The following is a 16115-nucleotide window of genomic DNA, read 5'->3' on the forward strand; positions in this document are numbered from 1 at the left end:
GCATTCAGTGGTAATTTCACTCCTCTTGCTGTTAGTTGCTCAAACTCTTATAACAGAACAGGAGGGTGCATGGCCAGTATTTAAGCACTGGGAACCAATATACAGTTGGAACAGTTTAATTACATTAACCCTTCTGAACTCTGAACCTTTATTGTATCAGAACTACATTCAAGGCACAGCACTGGTGCTCAGTGCTGCCATTGCAGGTACCAAGATAAGAGATCAGCAGGAAACAAAGATGGGTTGCACCATGTTCAGGTGCATAAAACAGGGCTAAACACATCCCTGAGGGTTACAAACAGGGGCAGAGACCTTTGCAGAAGGACCGCTCTTAACAACAGCCATCTCAGTGGTACAGCCAAATGTGCCTGGTATTCCTACTTCATAAACAGGACCTGAAGGTTTGTGATGTGGATTCTGTGGTTCTGGCTGTGAGAATTTTCCCTGGTCTGCTTACCTCCTTTAATTAAAGCAGTTTGTGAGGGACGGTGGTAGGAGACCACACAGAGCTGTGGGCCCTCACCAGCGCGGAGGTCCCTCATGGGCTGGGACAGGAGGTGCACAGCTGCCACCCAGTGGTGACAGATCTTCTGGCATCTGCTCTGGGCTGGAAAGGTTACACTGATTCAGATGAAAAGTCAGTCCTGGAAAATGAAGGTGCCTGGGGAAAATAATAATGATGATAATAATAATCTTACAGACATGTGGTAAACACTGTTATTACACTGAAGAATTTGGTAATAAAGATGAAAAATACATAGCTCACAAGAAGTACGCAAGAATGTTTTTCAAACATAAGTTAGGTATACATAGCTCAAGTACTCCTTGTATCTCACTGTGCTTCAGACTATTTTCATTACCTTTATAAGTGTTGCTCTTGTTTTGTTCTCAGGAGAAGGAGGCTAAACTGCTACAGGTATGTTCTGGAGCAAAATGCTGTGAGTTAACAAATGCAGTGTTTGTTTACAGATGTACAGAAACATCACCTGGATGTGTGCTTTAACCAGCTTAGAATATAGAAACAGAATGGTTATAATTAAAGAAATCCTTATCATTTCCAGGAGTTATAAACTCTACCTTCCTTTCCAGGATCACAGTGTGGCAAGAAAATAGGCTTTAATTAGAGAAAATTCATATCAAAATTCAAAGATATATATAAGCAACACTACTTTGAAAACCTTTGCTCTGTCAGAGTCCTTGTGTTCACAAGTCATTACACCCAAACAGGTTATTTTGCCAGGTTAGACAAGCATCAAAATACGTTACATGTTATGTTCCAAATGAAGTTAACAAATTCTGCAGAGGCCTTCATATAAAGAAAATAAGTTCAATTCAAGGCTAAACGTGGGGGTAAATTTCTACCAGAAAGGTGAATGAAAGCAGCTGGAAAACAAATACCAAATGGACTCATGGGACTGAATTAACTCACAGAAGCATGTGGAAAATAAATAAAATCCCACAATTTAATAGCGTTGATTATTCAGTTGTGCATGAAACAAATGAAGCAAGACTGGATCTCACCATTCTCATTTCCTGTGTAGTCCCCTCAGTTCTCATCAATGTAGCTAAACCCCACACCACGCTGACCTTTCTATCTCTGCCTATGGTTTTGCACAAGTGATCCTCATATGCAGATTATTGTAAGTCACAATTTTGAGAACTATTGCTATTGAAGGGAAAAAGGCTAAATAAAATGCTAATTGTAGAACAGAAAACACAGCAGACATTATTTTATTTATATTTATTATGTTTTATTGAGGGAGGTGATTGTCCCCCTCTACTCAGCTCTTGTGAGGCCCCATCTGCAGTACTGCATCCAGGCCTGGGATCCCAGTACAGGAAGGACATGGAGCTCTTGGAGTGGGTCCAGAGGAGGGCCACTAAGATGATCAGAGAGCTGGAGAACCTCTCCTAGGAGGAAAGGTTGGGGGAACTGGGATTGTTTAGCTTGCAAAGAGAAGGCTCTGGGGAGACCTTATTGTGGCCTTCCAATATTTGAAATATTTGTTTACGAGGGCTGATAGTGAAAGGACAAGGGGGAATCATTTTAAACTAAGGCAGGGGAGGTCTAGGTTAGATATTAGGATGAAGTTTTTCACACAGAGGGTGGTGACACACTGAAACAGGTTGCCCAAAGAGGCTGTGGATGCCCCATCCCTGAAGGCATTCAAGGCCAGGCTGGATGTGGCTCTGGGCAGCCTGGTCTGGTGGTTGGTGACCCTGCACACAGCAGGGGGGTTGAAACTACATGATCATTGTGGTCCTTTTCAACCCAGGCCATTCTATCATTCTATATGATTTATGGATATTTGTGACCACCGGAAGCAGTTGTGTGTTGTGCAGGTGACATAATACGTTTGCTTTAAAAGAAATGACACACTCATGACACACTCACTCTGAACATTAACTGAGAACTGTGATTAACTGACTAAGGACAAAAAGAAGGATTCTACCTCTTACAGCATCTACTAGGGACAGGAGAGCAGGGACTTGAATAAACTAGGACAACTAGGATTCAGACAAGAAAGGCTGAATCTGCATTAGCATTTTGTTTCAGAGTAGCAGTGCAGTTCTGAAGTCAGTCTCTTCCTCATCCTCACTTGCCATGCATAGTTTCAGTTTTCAGAACAGTTTGGGGCCACAGAAATCAGACTGCTGGTGGAGGACAGTCTGTCACAGCTGCCCACTTACTGAAAGAGATCAGGGTTCAAACAAAAGGATGGTCCTTTGGGTACTATCTAATCATGTGGCCAGAGGAAAGAGTTTCAGCACCAGAAATCAGTTCCCAAGTCTACTGAATGCTTTGCCTGTGGGTAGCTAACAGCAGGGAGCTATAAAATAGGCGAATTGAGCCATCTGGTAATGTTTCTATCAGCAACACTTATAGAACTGCAATTATGCATGACTGGGATTGTGCTGGAATACGTTTGTGGTGTTCAAGGCAAGCAGATGAGTACATGGTCTGGGCATGTCTCCCCGACAATACTGTGTTTATATTTGCTGGTGGTAACCACAATCACCTACACTGGCATCCTGTATAAGCCTCCATTTAATAATTTTTGCTTAGAAATTGCAAAATCATTCCATTCTTCAGAAACGTAAAGTCTACGGCAGGAGTAAATAACTAGAGTAACACAGGTGCTAAACAGATGAAACAAAATTGTGCAGGGAGAAGTCAGTGGAACTGATGGCTGAGTGCAGTCAGAGATGTAGCTGTTGGTGCAGAGTTGGCCTGCAGCTATCCAAAATCTTACAGCTTCATTTCAGGGCTTCACTTTGAAAGGTCATGTCAGAAATTAAAGCCCTACGAACAATGCAGAGCACCCTGTCTATATCCAAGTGTTACAATGTGAGCTGAATTCAACAATCCTGCTGGAAAAAAACAAAGGATTGAGTTTAGTTTTACACAGAAAGGAACGGAGCTAAAGAGCAGTGATGAGCCAGAACCTGCATTCAAAACCTATCTGATTTTCCATATATCCCTTCCATGTTCCCTGGCTGTTAGCTGCTCCCCATGACAAGACAGCTAGAGACATGTAGGCATGCTTAGTGTCTAGGGGCAGTGGAAACCAGCCCACATCACTGTGACCATGCACCAGAGACCACGACATGATGTTCCTGACAGCAAACTACCAGCTTTTTTTTCCTAGAAGCTCTGAGTTCTGGATTTTCAGGCATTGGAAATGAGCAGGCATTATTTGGAGGATAAAAATCTCTTACCTTCATTCTGAACTTATCCCAAAAAACCCATAGTGCGGGTTTGCTGTAAGGTACCAGTAGTTGAAATTACAAAAAGGCTCTATTATAAAAAAAAGTCAGAGTGTAAATTCAGATTTTTCATCTGTTTTAGTGAGAAACACACGCTTGCTACTGTACCACCAAGTACACTGCAATATACTATGAACATTTTAGAAAACATTGAAAAACATAGGTTGGGTGTCACTAAATGAAATGCTGTTACTACATGCTTATCAGTAACATTTTCACCCGCTATCTCATAGCTATTACATAACACCACCGCTAGATGTCACATTATAAAACACTTCATATTCATCCCCACAAATGCATGAATGTAGTTAACAGCTGAAGTGAAGTATTGCGCATCTAACCATTGACTTTTAACTTTCAGCAGTAGAAAACTATTAGTTTTCCCTGAAGACTCCACTGTAGCAGCATAAGACTGTAGGAAAGGCCATGAAACCACCTCGTTCCTTTGGGCTTTTACAATGTTTTTTAAAGCATCTTTCAAAATGGATCCTGATTCATGACAGGAGCTCTTAGGATTTACCACATGGGAAAGTGTTTGTAGAGCTCTTTTTGCTCACAGTGCTCCAGTCTGTTAGCAATAAATTAGTCTCTCTGTGCTGTTTTGCCTGTGACAGAAAGTGGCTCATGGTAACCCCATCAATCCACGAGTCTTTTTTTCCCCATATTTTCTTCCCCCATTCTTTTGAGGACAAGGAATAAGAGTATGGTATGGTGGAGTTTAGCAACCCCTCAGTGTGAAACCACCAGACAGATCAGCTCTGAAGCATTTATTTACTTGTAGTGTTAGAGGAAAAGCATCCAGAAATATGTGCGGATAGTAGTAGTCCCTTATCTATTCTTGAGTAAATTAAGCAGCATCACAGAATCATTCATCTATGCCATTACATTATTGCCTTGGTTCCTGGCACTGTTTTGCCCTGGACAAACTGAAGTCTGGACGTGATTCAGGAGTCAGTACAGCTTATCGACATTTCAGGCTCTTCCAAATCTGGTCTTTTTCCCAATCTGTTCCAGAGTCCCAGCTTTCATCTGCCTGATTCCAGCATCATACAGATTGTCTCATCTGAAGGATTTAGGAGCCCAACCTCACCTCATTTCTCCAGTCCTTCAGTTTACTAGGCAGCCCCACTCTCAGATCATTGGCCCAGGTGAAAGCATCCCCAGGGACAAAGCAAATTTCAAGTATCTCTTCTGAGTTTCTGGGTATGATCACTAATTTTGTTTTTTTCCGAGATATTTTAGCATTTGGGAAATGTTTAACTTTTCTATAAGTCTATGTAAACTCAGAATCGTGAACTCCAGCTGTCAAGTGGTAAGAAATAGAACTGTTTGCATGTGATGGAAGAACATGTGGGTATTTTTTTGTTGTGGTAGTTTTGTTGTTGGTTTTATTTTTGTTTGTCTTTTTGTTTTTATAATTATTTAAGATTTAATATTTTTCACTGTTGCTACTCATGAATTTGGACACACTCCAGGCCTTGACCATTCCACTGACCCCTCTGCTTTGATGCACCCTATTTACAAACAGCAGTCTCCATTTGAACTTTTCCAGAGGACAATATGAAAGGCATCCAAGCATAATATACTGTGTCCGATAACATATGGTGTTGTATGTATGCGTACCTCTTAATAAACAATCTGCTCAATATGAAATGAAGAGAACTGCAGGAAGTTTCTGCCATTTTCTCTTATATTTCTCTTATATTGCGGGAGGGTGGGGGAGGAGGGAATCTCCTCAGGGGTTGGTAAGGTGGGTAAAGTTGACACCCTTTATGTCATACAGTGTGTGATTACTGAATCAAATAAATACTTCCAGAGGATTCATGAAGTTTCCTTTGTTTGCTTTTGTTTGTTTGTTTTGTACAGTTTCTCAGTGCTTTGTATAATTTCATTTTGGAATAGCTGAAACCACAGTTTCTTTTCTTGCTATAAGCTTTTGGAAGATATGAAAACTGTATGTTTCATTAAGAATTTTTTGTCCCGTCATGATAAAGGAGATGGATGTTTTTAGTCCTTCAGGCAGTTTTAATGCAGGCCTGAATGAAAGTCAATCAAAAATGCATTCAGACCTGAGGGGAGTCTCTGTCTTCCAAGGATTTCAATAGTGTGACACCAATAATAATAATAATAATAACTATTCTGAGATGATGGGATCCGAGCTGTGGGACAGGTGAGCCTTCCTGATTTCACAGAGTTCTTTGGAAACATGTAGATCTACTTAGTCTTGGTACCTCCAGAGCAGACATTGCAGAGGTTGCAGAGGGTGAAAGAAGATGGATGTCCTTTCTGCGAGAGAACTGACCGAATTATCACTTTGAAAAGGGCTGCTAATGGTTGCTTGGATCCACTTAAGCCTTAGTGTGCAGCAGAAATATTTCAGAAAATATAGAACACTTTCTGAAAAGTAGTTTAGTTTCATTTTTAATTTCTTCTTCTCGTCAGAAAACTGAAAAAGGCCTGAGATCTCAAAACTGGTTGCTGTGTCTTTTGTGGCCTCTGAGTCATTGCCTAGATCTTAAGAAGGGAGAATTTAAAGAAGTAACAGCTTTTACTATCATCTGGTCTCTCGTTCTGAGTCTCATAGAGGAGGTATTGCCTGTGAAGACACCTGACAGACCAGAAGCATCATGCTTGTTGCCAGATCAATGCATTAGTCAGTGCTGGGGAGTGATCTTCAGCTACAGATGTAACCGATATGATCAAATCAAAATGAAATCATAGGACTGATATGATGAGCTACAAAACTGAAGTACATGAGACAGCTTTTCAGATGGAGACTGAAACCTAAGGCTACCTCTGTAGCAGGAAATGAAATATGCTTTGGACATGGAGGCCAACATGTTTAAAATTGCTCATGCCTTTACTGTTTAACTTGCTCACTTGTAGGTTGGATACATCCAAAACAGTTGCTGAGAATACTCCTTGGGTCATGACATATCCTGAATAGTTCCTGGGAGTCATTCAGAAGGGTGAGATAAAATGGAACCACCCAGAAGACACTCCAGCAACCAAGCAGAACAGACTTTGTGCCTGGGAATGGTTTATATACTATAAATACTTAAATATTCCGTAAAACATGTTAAAATATCATCCATAGCCTGAACACCCACCAGTCTCTCTGAAACTTCTGCTAACATCAAGCTCACAGATTGTAGTGTAGCATCTTCCAGTAAGGCCAAAACAATTTCCTTTTAATTTTATGAGCATTTAATTAGTACCCATTTAATTTCATTCTTGGTAGTCTGAGAATTTAGATTACTTCAACAAGAACTTTAATCAGAGTGGCAGCTGCTGCAATCATTTCACAAGAGACAACATAAGAGTGTCTCATAGGAAGCCACAAGACCACAACAGAGAAGGAAAGATAAAGCAGGATATGCTTTGGAGATTGCTACTACTCATTCAAAACAGATGTGAAATACATTGGTCTATTGGAAGGATGAGCAGATACAAGATTACCTTAGAAAGCTGGCCCACTAAACTTACATAGAATATTTTTAGGCATGCATACATTCGCACACAGATGAACATAAGCATATATATGTATGTATGTATATATGTATGTATGCATTTAAGAGCAGAGGCTTATCTATGAATGCATATATAGATATGTAGGTACATATAGGTATGCAAGCAAGTGTTGGACAGAAACATTTGAGGACTCAGCCAACATACTTCTGAAGTGCTGCATGGGTATGTAGTGGCTGCAAATGTCTCAGTAGACATGCAGTGCTTTGACTGTCTTCTGCTATTGGTCCTGTTACATACAGCCTGCAGTCTGATAGCTGTGGGCTTACTATGAGCAAGGCAGAGGTCATGGTTGCAGTAAATAAAGTGCAGATTTCCTATGGGCTTCTCTCAATGGATTCTCCATAGAGTAAAACTGTTTTTCTACTTGCTGGATGAAAGACCTACAAAATTAGCCTTTTACTTATATTCCTCTTATATTACATGTTCAGATAGAAATATGGAAGAAGACACTTTCTCAGCCATAGCTCCTTTCTGCCCCAGGCTCTCTGTAGTGAATAATCTTGAGCTAAGAGAAACAAGTATTTTTGTGGAGTGAGATGTTTCATTCTGAAGTCAGGAGGGATGAATCCATGCTTGATATCCAAACCTGCTTCTGACAGTATGGCAAATACTCATGCATGACCTACTTTAAGTGTCCTTCTTGCTTGTCCTATGGTACTGGTACAACTCTGGCAGATTTCCTGAAACTCTTCATTTCAAGGGAACATAAGGTAGTATCTGGCAAGGAAGTCACTGCTGTGATGAGCCACTCAGCAAAGCAGAGCCATCTACAACACATCAGGGAGCACTGAGCAGTCCTTCTCAGAGATAGAGTTTTCATCTGTTTCCCAGAAATGTTCTTTTGAAGGATACTGACTCAGATGACCACAAAGGTACAGCCAGTTAACATCAGGGGTTCCTCTCCTGAACTCCTATCATATGCATAATCTATATGGAACTTACAACATTAGTTTTGGTCACTGGAGTGCAGACACAGCACTGAGGATGAGAATCTCTGAAGTTAGCTGTCACAGAATCAAAGAATCACAGAATGGCCCGTGTTGGAAGACTGTCAACTTATATAGATTAGGTAGCTGGAAATAGAGAAACGTCTACAAGATGAGGTTAAATTTGGTAATCACAGCAGCAAATTAAACCAAATTCTACCTACTCCTAAGCTACCTTTTAGCCACATAGTCTGGAATTTGCTAATTCAAGGCAATATGCTAGTTTCCTGAGGGTCACTGGAATAATTCTATATGAGTTAAACCTTCTATATGAGCTAAAACAAAAGTTTTGTACATAAGTTCTAACTCTGTATGGAGAAGTTGTTTCTGCAGAGAACACTTACTGAGTGTTAACTGAGCACTACTGAACACTAAGTGGAAGTAAATATACCAATATTTCTTAAGAAATTTTGAGCTGTTTATTAGCATATCTGCATTTAGAAGATGCTATTCCATCATTTCTTTTCACCTCTTGCAACTCAGAGACTACTAACATCTCCAGTAGTTCTTATTTTCCATTCAAAAGGCCTTATAGTTGAGTAACTTTTTTAACAAGTGGGTCCAGACTTTCATGAAATACACCAAGTGATGAAGAATTTCCAAACATTAAATGAGGTGTTTTAGTATTTGAACTATTTTCTGTTAATGTGGGTGGAAAGGTACGGCATCTTTAATAAAATCCAAGGACTTATGGCTTTAGATACCATCAGTCAGATCCCAAAGCTATGCAGAAAAATCAGTGCAGACTCTGCACTGGTGGCACTTATATCCCAAAGAAATACATCATCAGTTGCATCATATAGCGCTCTTTTTTTCACTTGTGCTGAACTATAGCAGTGTCATCTTTTTCCCTTAAATTCATATTCCAGGACAGTATCTGCAACAGCAGTGCAAAGAAGCCAACAGTTTTGGTATAACAGCTTTCCTTTCCTTACCATGAACACCTCTTCTGCCTTGGTCACTCTTTGTCTTTTCTCCAGGAAGATGTTCTGGAGGAATACGCACAATCCTTACATCCATCCAATCAAACCTGCATTTAAAATAGAATCAATCATCCTTCAAATTTTCTGGTTTTCTTTGAATAGAAGTGCAATTTGAAATAACTACCATGGCTAAGGAAACAAAGAATAAAAATATCTTAAAATTGCTGAATGAAAGGAAAAAAAAAGGGGCGGGGGGTCTTATGTATTTGTCTGCCTAACGAATATTGATTATTTTTTTTCCCCTGTCCAATATATTTTTTTTTTCTGATTTGTGTAAATAATTCCGTTTTTTGTTTTGTTTTGTTTTGTTTTGTTTTGCTTTTCCAAAGGAAAGGAGAAAAAGAAACAGTGTTGAAAGCTGCTGAAAGATGCAATTACTCCAAAAGAAAATTTAAAAAAAAAAAAAATCCACAACTTTTCCAAGAAAAACTTTCTGGGAAATTCTAACCTCTGTATCTTACAATCAGCTCACACTTACTGAGCTTATAAAATAAGGATGCCGAATGAATGCAATATTATTACAGCTGTTCAAATCACTGAGCAAACACATTGATTCATTCTAAAGAAACCACATGTGGAAAAACTGTAAGGTCTTTAGAGGTATTAAATTAATTTGACTTGGTGAATACAGAGCATGTGTATGTTCTGGTACAGGCAAGGGTAATAAAATAAGGAAGGATGAAACAAAACCAGATGTCTGTGCTACTGTAGTTGGTACTTAGGAAACTTGTTCCGCCAATGGACTCTGGGTTTTGATGAAGTCTAACATTCACAGAATCACAGAATGGCCGAGGTTGGAAGGGACCTTTGGAGATCATCCAGCCCAACCTCCCTGCTGAAGCAGGTTTCTTTAAAGGATATTATCCAGGACTGTGTTCAGGTAACTTTTAAATAACTTCAGGGAAGGAGGCTGCACAACCAGTCTGTGCAATCTGTGCCAATGCTCAGTCACACTCACAGTAGTTTTTCCTCTTGTTCATATGGAACGTCTTGTGTTTCAACATGTAACTGTTGCCTTGTCTTATCACTGGATACCACTGAGAAGAGACTGGCCCCATCTTTTTACAGTGTCCTGTCAGATACTTATATTCATTGATCACATCCCCCAAGTCTTCTCTTCTCCAGGTTGAACAAGCACAGCTCCTTAGAAGGAATGCTTCAGTTCCTCAGTCATTTAAGTAGCCCTTCAAGTTCTACACTTTTGAGCCACTATAAGTCAGCAGCTGTACTGTCTTTACTGAATGCTCTAATCACAATAATGCAACCATACTCAGTGTCAAGTTTCCTGCAGAGTTTCACAGGGCTTGGGTCATTAGGAATAGCCACCCAGAATTCACTCATGGAGTTACATTATCTTTGGCCATGAATTAAGACAGGCAGCACTAAAGGTTTCAATCTGATCTTCCATATCATAGAGTTGACACTTAGTACAGTAACTGTAGACAAAGAGACATGGAGTTGATTTCCAATAGTCTTTTCTACCAGTCCTAGAAAACTTCCATTATCCTGTGTTTATTGGTTGTTACTAAGAGTCAAGGTCCCTCTGAATGGCATCCCTTCCTTCCACCGTATCAACCGCACCACTCAGCTTGGTGTCCTCTCCAGAAAGAGGCTGAAGAAACTGGACCCAAACCCAGATCTTTACAAGACTACCTTTTAGATGAATTCCTACCTTAGGGTTCTTCATATTTTGATTCTTACTAGTATTTTGTAACTTAAAGATGAAGCATAGTAATATTCACAGTTCAGCTCTCCTTATTATCAGTACTACTTTATAACATCCTGTTTTAAGGGCACAGTTGGAAATTTCCCTTCTGAAATAGGCCTTAAGCCTTCCTAAACCTTAATATGTGCAATCTGAACTCAAAGTGGCTTTAAAATGTTGATTAGTTAAAACTACAGAACTGAGTTGTGAAAGTCATTCTTGTTCACTGAGTGCAGAGCTGTTAAGCACACACATTGCATGGCCCCCTTCACAAATTTACAAATCCCTTTCCTTAAATCTACTTTAATTATTGCTCTTCTCACTGGAGAGTTATTACAGAGGTTCATTCGTGGGGTGATTAGAAACTGGTTTATTATTTCTCTTTTATTTTCTCCCTGTAAATTTCCATGTCCTTTCAATTCATTTATCTCAGCTCTTGTTTAATCTCAGGGATGTGCTCAAAGAGAGCAATTATGTCTCATCTTCATTTCAACAAAATAAATCATTATTGCCAACTAAAGGTGGTTGGACTTTGCTTGTGAGATTGGTAGATATTCTCCAGTATTGATCTCATTCATTACAGTTAAAGAGAAGTGCTCCAGAGTAGAAAGCAAAGATTTCATAATATTCCATTTCTTCAGCTATGAATGTCTTGGGTGTTAGCCTTGAAGTGGTCAAGCAGTTGGACTAGATTATCTTTAAAGATCTCCTTCAACAGAGCTATTCTATTTTCTCACAGATATTTCTCCCACACATTACAAGAGTACAGAGGCACAGTGGCACAGTGAAAAGAAAGGCAATTTAATGGTATTTAAGAGGAAGGCATACTTCTGTCCTTGCTCTGCTGTTTTACTGTGTTTTACTTCCTACACATGTATTACAGATAACTCAGTGTAGGATCACTCTGCTAATTCAACAGCAAAATTAATGCATAGAAAAAAGTGTGTTTTTATAAATGCCTTTGTAGATTATGGAGACTTCCACACTTTTGAAAATCAGCATTTGCGGTTCTGTAGCAGTTCAACAAAAAATATTTTATCTGTGATATACCTGGAACTTCCTCAAACACTTGCAAGATAAAACTATTGCTGTAATAACAGACTAACAACTAAAGTTTTAGTCAGAGAAGGCAGCCCTGTGGAGATAGGACTACACTGTTGTAGACAAAACTCCCCTTTTGAAGGGGATAATACAGTTGTAGACTGTGGGCATGTTGATTGCAGACCTCGCCAATGGAGCAGGCATAAAAGAATGTCTCAGAGAAGCTCAGATGGAACTCAGGGACTTCGTAATACCATTACTAGTCCCGAACTCTCTCACAAGCTAAGGACAGCTGTTGTCTGGACCAATGCTGGAATCCAGATTGGTGATCTCTGTCTCTCTCCTGTCCCCTTCTCTTTCTCTTCTTTCTTTTTTTACTCTTAAAATAAAGTACAATGAGGCTTATTTCAGTTGTATATTTTGTCCACACAGCTTAGATAGGTATTATTCGGAGTGTTGGTACTTTTAAGACAATTGTATTACAGAGATTTTTGTTTAAACTGATGATTGTATTTGGACCTTGAGTGTCATTTCAGCTTAATTTGGAAATCTAGTCACCTTCCCCCTGCCTTCACTGGCAGGATGTGACAGGTTGGGCCTGGACTACAAGTAGAGGTACATTATGATCAGAATGAAAAACAAAGTCTTCTGGTGTGCAGTGTGGAAACCGAAAGAAAGCAAAATATGAGGAAGATCTCGTCTTCAGTGATTGAGTACGATTAGAGCAGGCCACGACCACTTTTTGTTCTGATCTGTCCTGTAGCAAATCAGAAATTCCCCAGCTGTTGTTTCATGTTTCTTCCTGACTGAAGTTATATACCACTCCCCTGTGACACACCATCGCTTCAGCTTTTGGAACAGCTATTTCTCCTCTACATTAACTTTTCCACCTGTTAGACTGCAATTAGTTTGTCTACTCAGTCTGACTCTCTAAAAACAAACATCTCTGATGCACCCACACACAAAAACAGCGGTTTTGGGCTAACACAATTTCTTGGGGATGTGCATATGTTGCTAACACTCAATGACATGAGCTACATTTTACAGTTTTGTAATCAGTGCATCGAAGCTCATTTTATGTCACCCAGCAGGGCTCAATGCCAACAGCGTCATTTTGTTTAACAGCAAAACACAAAGATGGGCAATGTGGTAGAGGGAACAGTAACAAAAAGCTAATGTTTGTGAACTCAAGGATGTAAAGCTGAAAGTAAACATTGTGTGAAGAGGAAACCATGAAGGGTGCCAAACTCATCAAATCTCTCCTGATACACAACTCTTTATGCCCACATTCTCAAGTAAAGGAGTGTCCTTTCTCAGACCCAGTTCTGGAAACACTGGAACCTGGGGAAAACTTTCCTCAGAGCAGGCTTGTTGATTTCCCAGAAAATGCATACGTGATTAAAGTCAAGTACATACAAAGGACTGAAGAATCAGAATCTTCTCTTAAAAAACTGTCCTGAATTTTCCTTTGCTTCTGGTGCTGTTAATCTAATGCAGTGCTGCTGAAAATGAAATAAAACTGCTAGAAGTGGCAAGGAGAATAAATCTCAACTAAGGAAAGATAAATTTCAGTGGACACAAATCTGGAATATAACCACTGTGGTTGTTTCTTCTCAAGACTATGGATCATCTTGCACTGCATCTCAGGCTGTAAACACATCATATCTTATTTGACATGAGAGATAACCTCCACCTATACTGACTGCTATGTGAAGTTAACAGAAATTGTTCATTAATAAAATATTTTCAACTTATTAATCTTATATATCTATCTTATTTAAAAGATTTCATAAGGATAAAAACCATCTTTGGCTGAAACCCTGTCAAAGCTGCCACTGACTTTAAGAAAACGTGGTAATTCCTTGCAGGCTGAGATTCAAGATTCCATGACAGTCGATGGCAGATGCTTGGGAAAAAAAAAAAAAAAAAAAAAAAAAAAAAAAAGAACAAGACAGAACATGTGAACCATAGTCCTTGTCCTGGAAAATAACTTCAGTGTTTGACCAAGTACATGCATTCATTTCATTCATTTTACATTCCCTGGGAACAATCAATCCAAATTCTCAAGTGAAACTAACCTAACATTTGTTCTTGTTGGTAGTTTAAGGGAAAACTGTTACATTTTTTTCAGAAATAGGTACAGCAAACTTTGTACCATATAAATTCTGTGAAAAAGGGAGATGTTTGGGGGGTTTTTAATCACTCTTTTCAGCAGTGAATTGTCATTAGTGTCTAAAAACATTTTTTCTCATAGACCAAATGATATCTCTGAATGTCATAGTCCAAGTAACAAAAACACAGACTGTGGCCAAAACACCAGCTGAGAGGGAGCCCAAAGAGAGCTAATCAGCATTTAAACTTCATTTCCTCCAAGCTCAGGACCAGTGCATCTCTAAGAGTAGGAAATGAGGGAAGGCTGACAGGAGACCTGCAACAATGGGCAAGGAGCTCATAGATAAATTCAAAGGGTAGAAAAAAGTCCATGAGATGTGGAAAAAGGTCCAGTCCACTTGTGAATAATATAAGAATGATGTCAGGGCTTGCAGAGCTTCAAGGAGGAAGGTGAAGGCCCACTTGGAATTAAATCTGGAAAAAGAGTTCAAGGATAACAGGAAAGGCTTTCTGAAGTATGTCAGTAGCAAAGGGAGGACTAGGGAAAATGTGGATCCACTACTCTGAGCTTTGCAGCTCTGGTGACAGGAAATGCCTTCCAATGCAAAGGTAGAGATGCTGAACGTCTCTGTTTCAGTCATTACTACAGATAATGTGCCCTAGGAATCCTCGACCCTGGAGAAAAAGAGTCTGGAGAATGGAAGACTTCCCCTTGGTCAAGGTGAATCTGATCAGAGAGCATCTCGCCAAAATCAACACACACAAATCCACTTGTTCTGATGCAATGCACTCGTGCTGAGAGAATTGGCAGAAGTGATTGCTGAACCACTCATCTTTGAAAGGTCTTGGAGAATGGGAGAGGTGCTAGAAGACTGGAGGATAGCCAGTGTCATTTCAGCCTTCAAAAAGGTCAAGGACAATCCAGGAAACTACAGGCCAGCCAGCCTCACCTCCATGCCTGGAAAGGTGATGGAACAACTTGTTCTGGATGCCATCTCAAGAAATTGGAAGAGAATGAGGAGTAGTCAGCATGGATTCAACAAAAGGAAATCATGCTTGACCAACCTGGTAGCTTCCTACAATGTCATAACTATCTGAGTAGATGGGGTGAGAGCAGTTGATGTTGTATACCTTTACTTCAGCTAGGTGTTTGATGCTGTCTTCCACAGCATCCTTTCAATGAAGTTTAGAAAGAGCAGGACAGATGAGTGGATGGTGTGGCAGGTTGAGAACTGGATGACTGGCAGAGCTCAGAATGTTGTGATGAGCAGTGCAGTGTCTAATTGGTGGCCTCTAATTAGCAGTGTTCCCCAGAGGTAACTGCTGGGCCCAGTCTTGTTTGACATCTTCATCAGTGACCTGGATGATGGGATAGAATCCACCCTCAGAAAGTTTGTCAATGATATGAAGCTGGGAGGAGTGGCTGACACACTAGAAAGCTGTGCTGCTATTCAGTGAGGCCTGGAGAGACTGGAGAGTTGGATGGAGAGAAACCTGATGAGGTTCAACAAGAACAAGTGTAGAGTCCTGCAACTGGAGAGGAATAACCATATGCACCAGTACAGGTTGGGGGATGACCTGCTGGAGAGGAGCTCTGCAGAGAAGGACCTGGTGGTCCTGATGGACAGCAGGTTGGACGTGAACCAGCAGTGTGCCCTTGTGGCCAAGAAGGCCAATGGCATTCTGGGGTGCATTAAAAAGAGCGTGGCCAGCAGGTTAAGGGAGGTGGTCCTCCCTCTCTGCTCTGCCCTGGTGAAGCCACATCTGGAGTACTGTGTCCAGTTCTGGGCTTCTCAAGTTTAAGAAAGATGGGGAACTTATATAGAAAGTCCAGTGAAGGGCCACAAAGATTATTAGGGTCCTGGAGTATCTCCCATTGAAGGAAAGTCTGAGAAACCTGGGGCTGTTCAGTTTGGAGAACAGAAGCCTGAGAAGAGATCTCATTATTATTTATCTAAAGCGTGGGAATTGAGTCAACAGGGGCAGAAT

This window comes from Excalfactoria chinensis, chromosome 1, assembly GCF_039878825.1.
Source record: "Excalfactoria chinensis isolate bCotChi1 chromosome 1, bCotChi1.hap2, whole genome shotgun sequence".
Lineage (NCBI taxonomy): Eukaryota > Metazoa > Chordata > Aves > Galliformes > Phasianidae > Excalfactoria > Excalfactoria chinensis.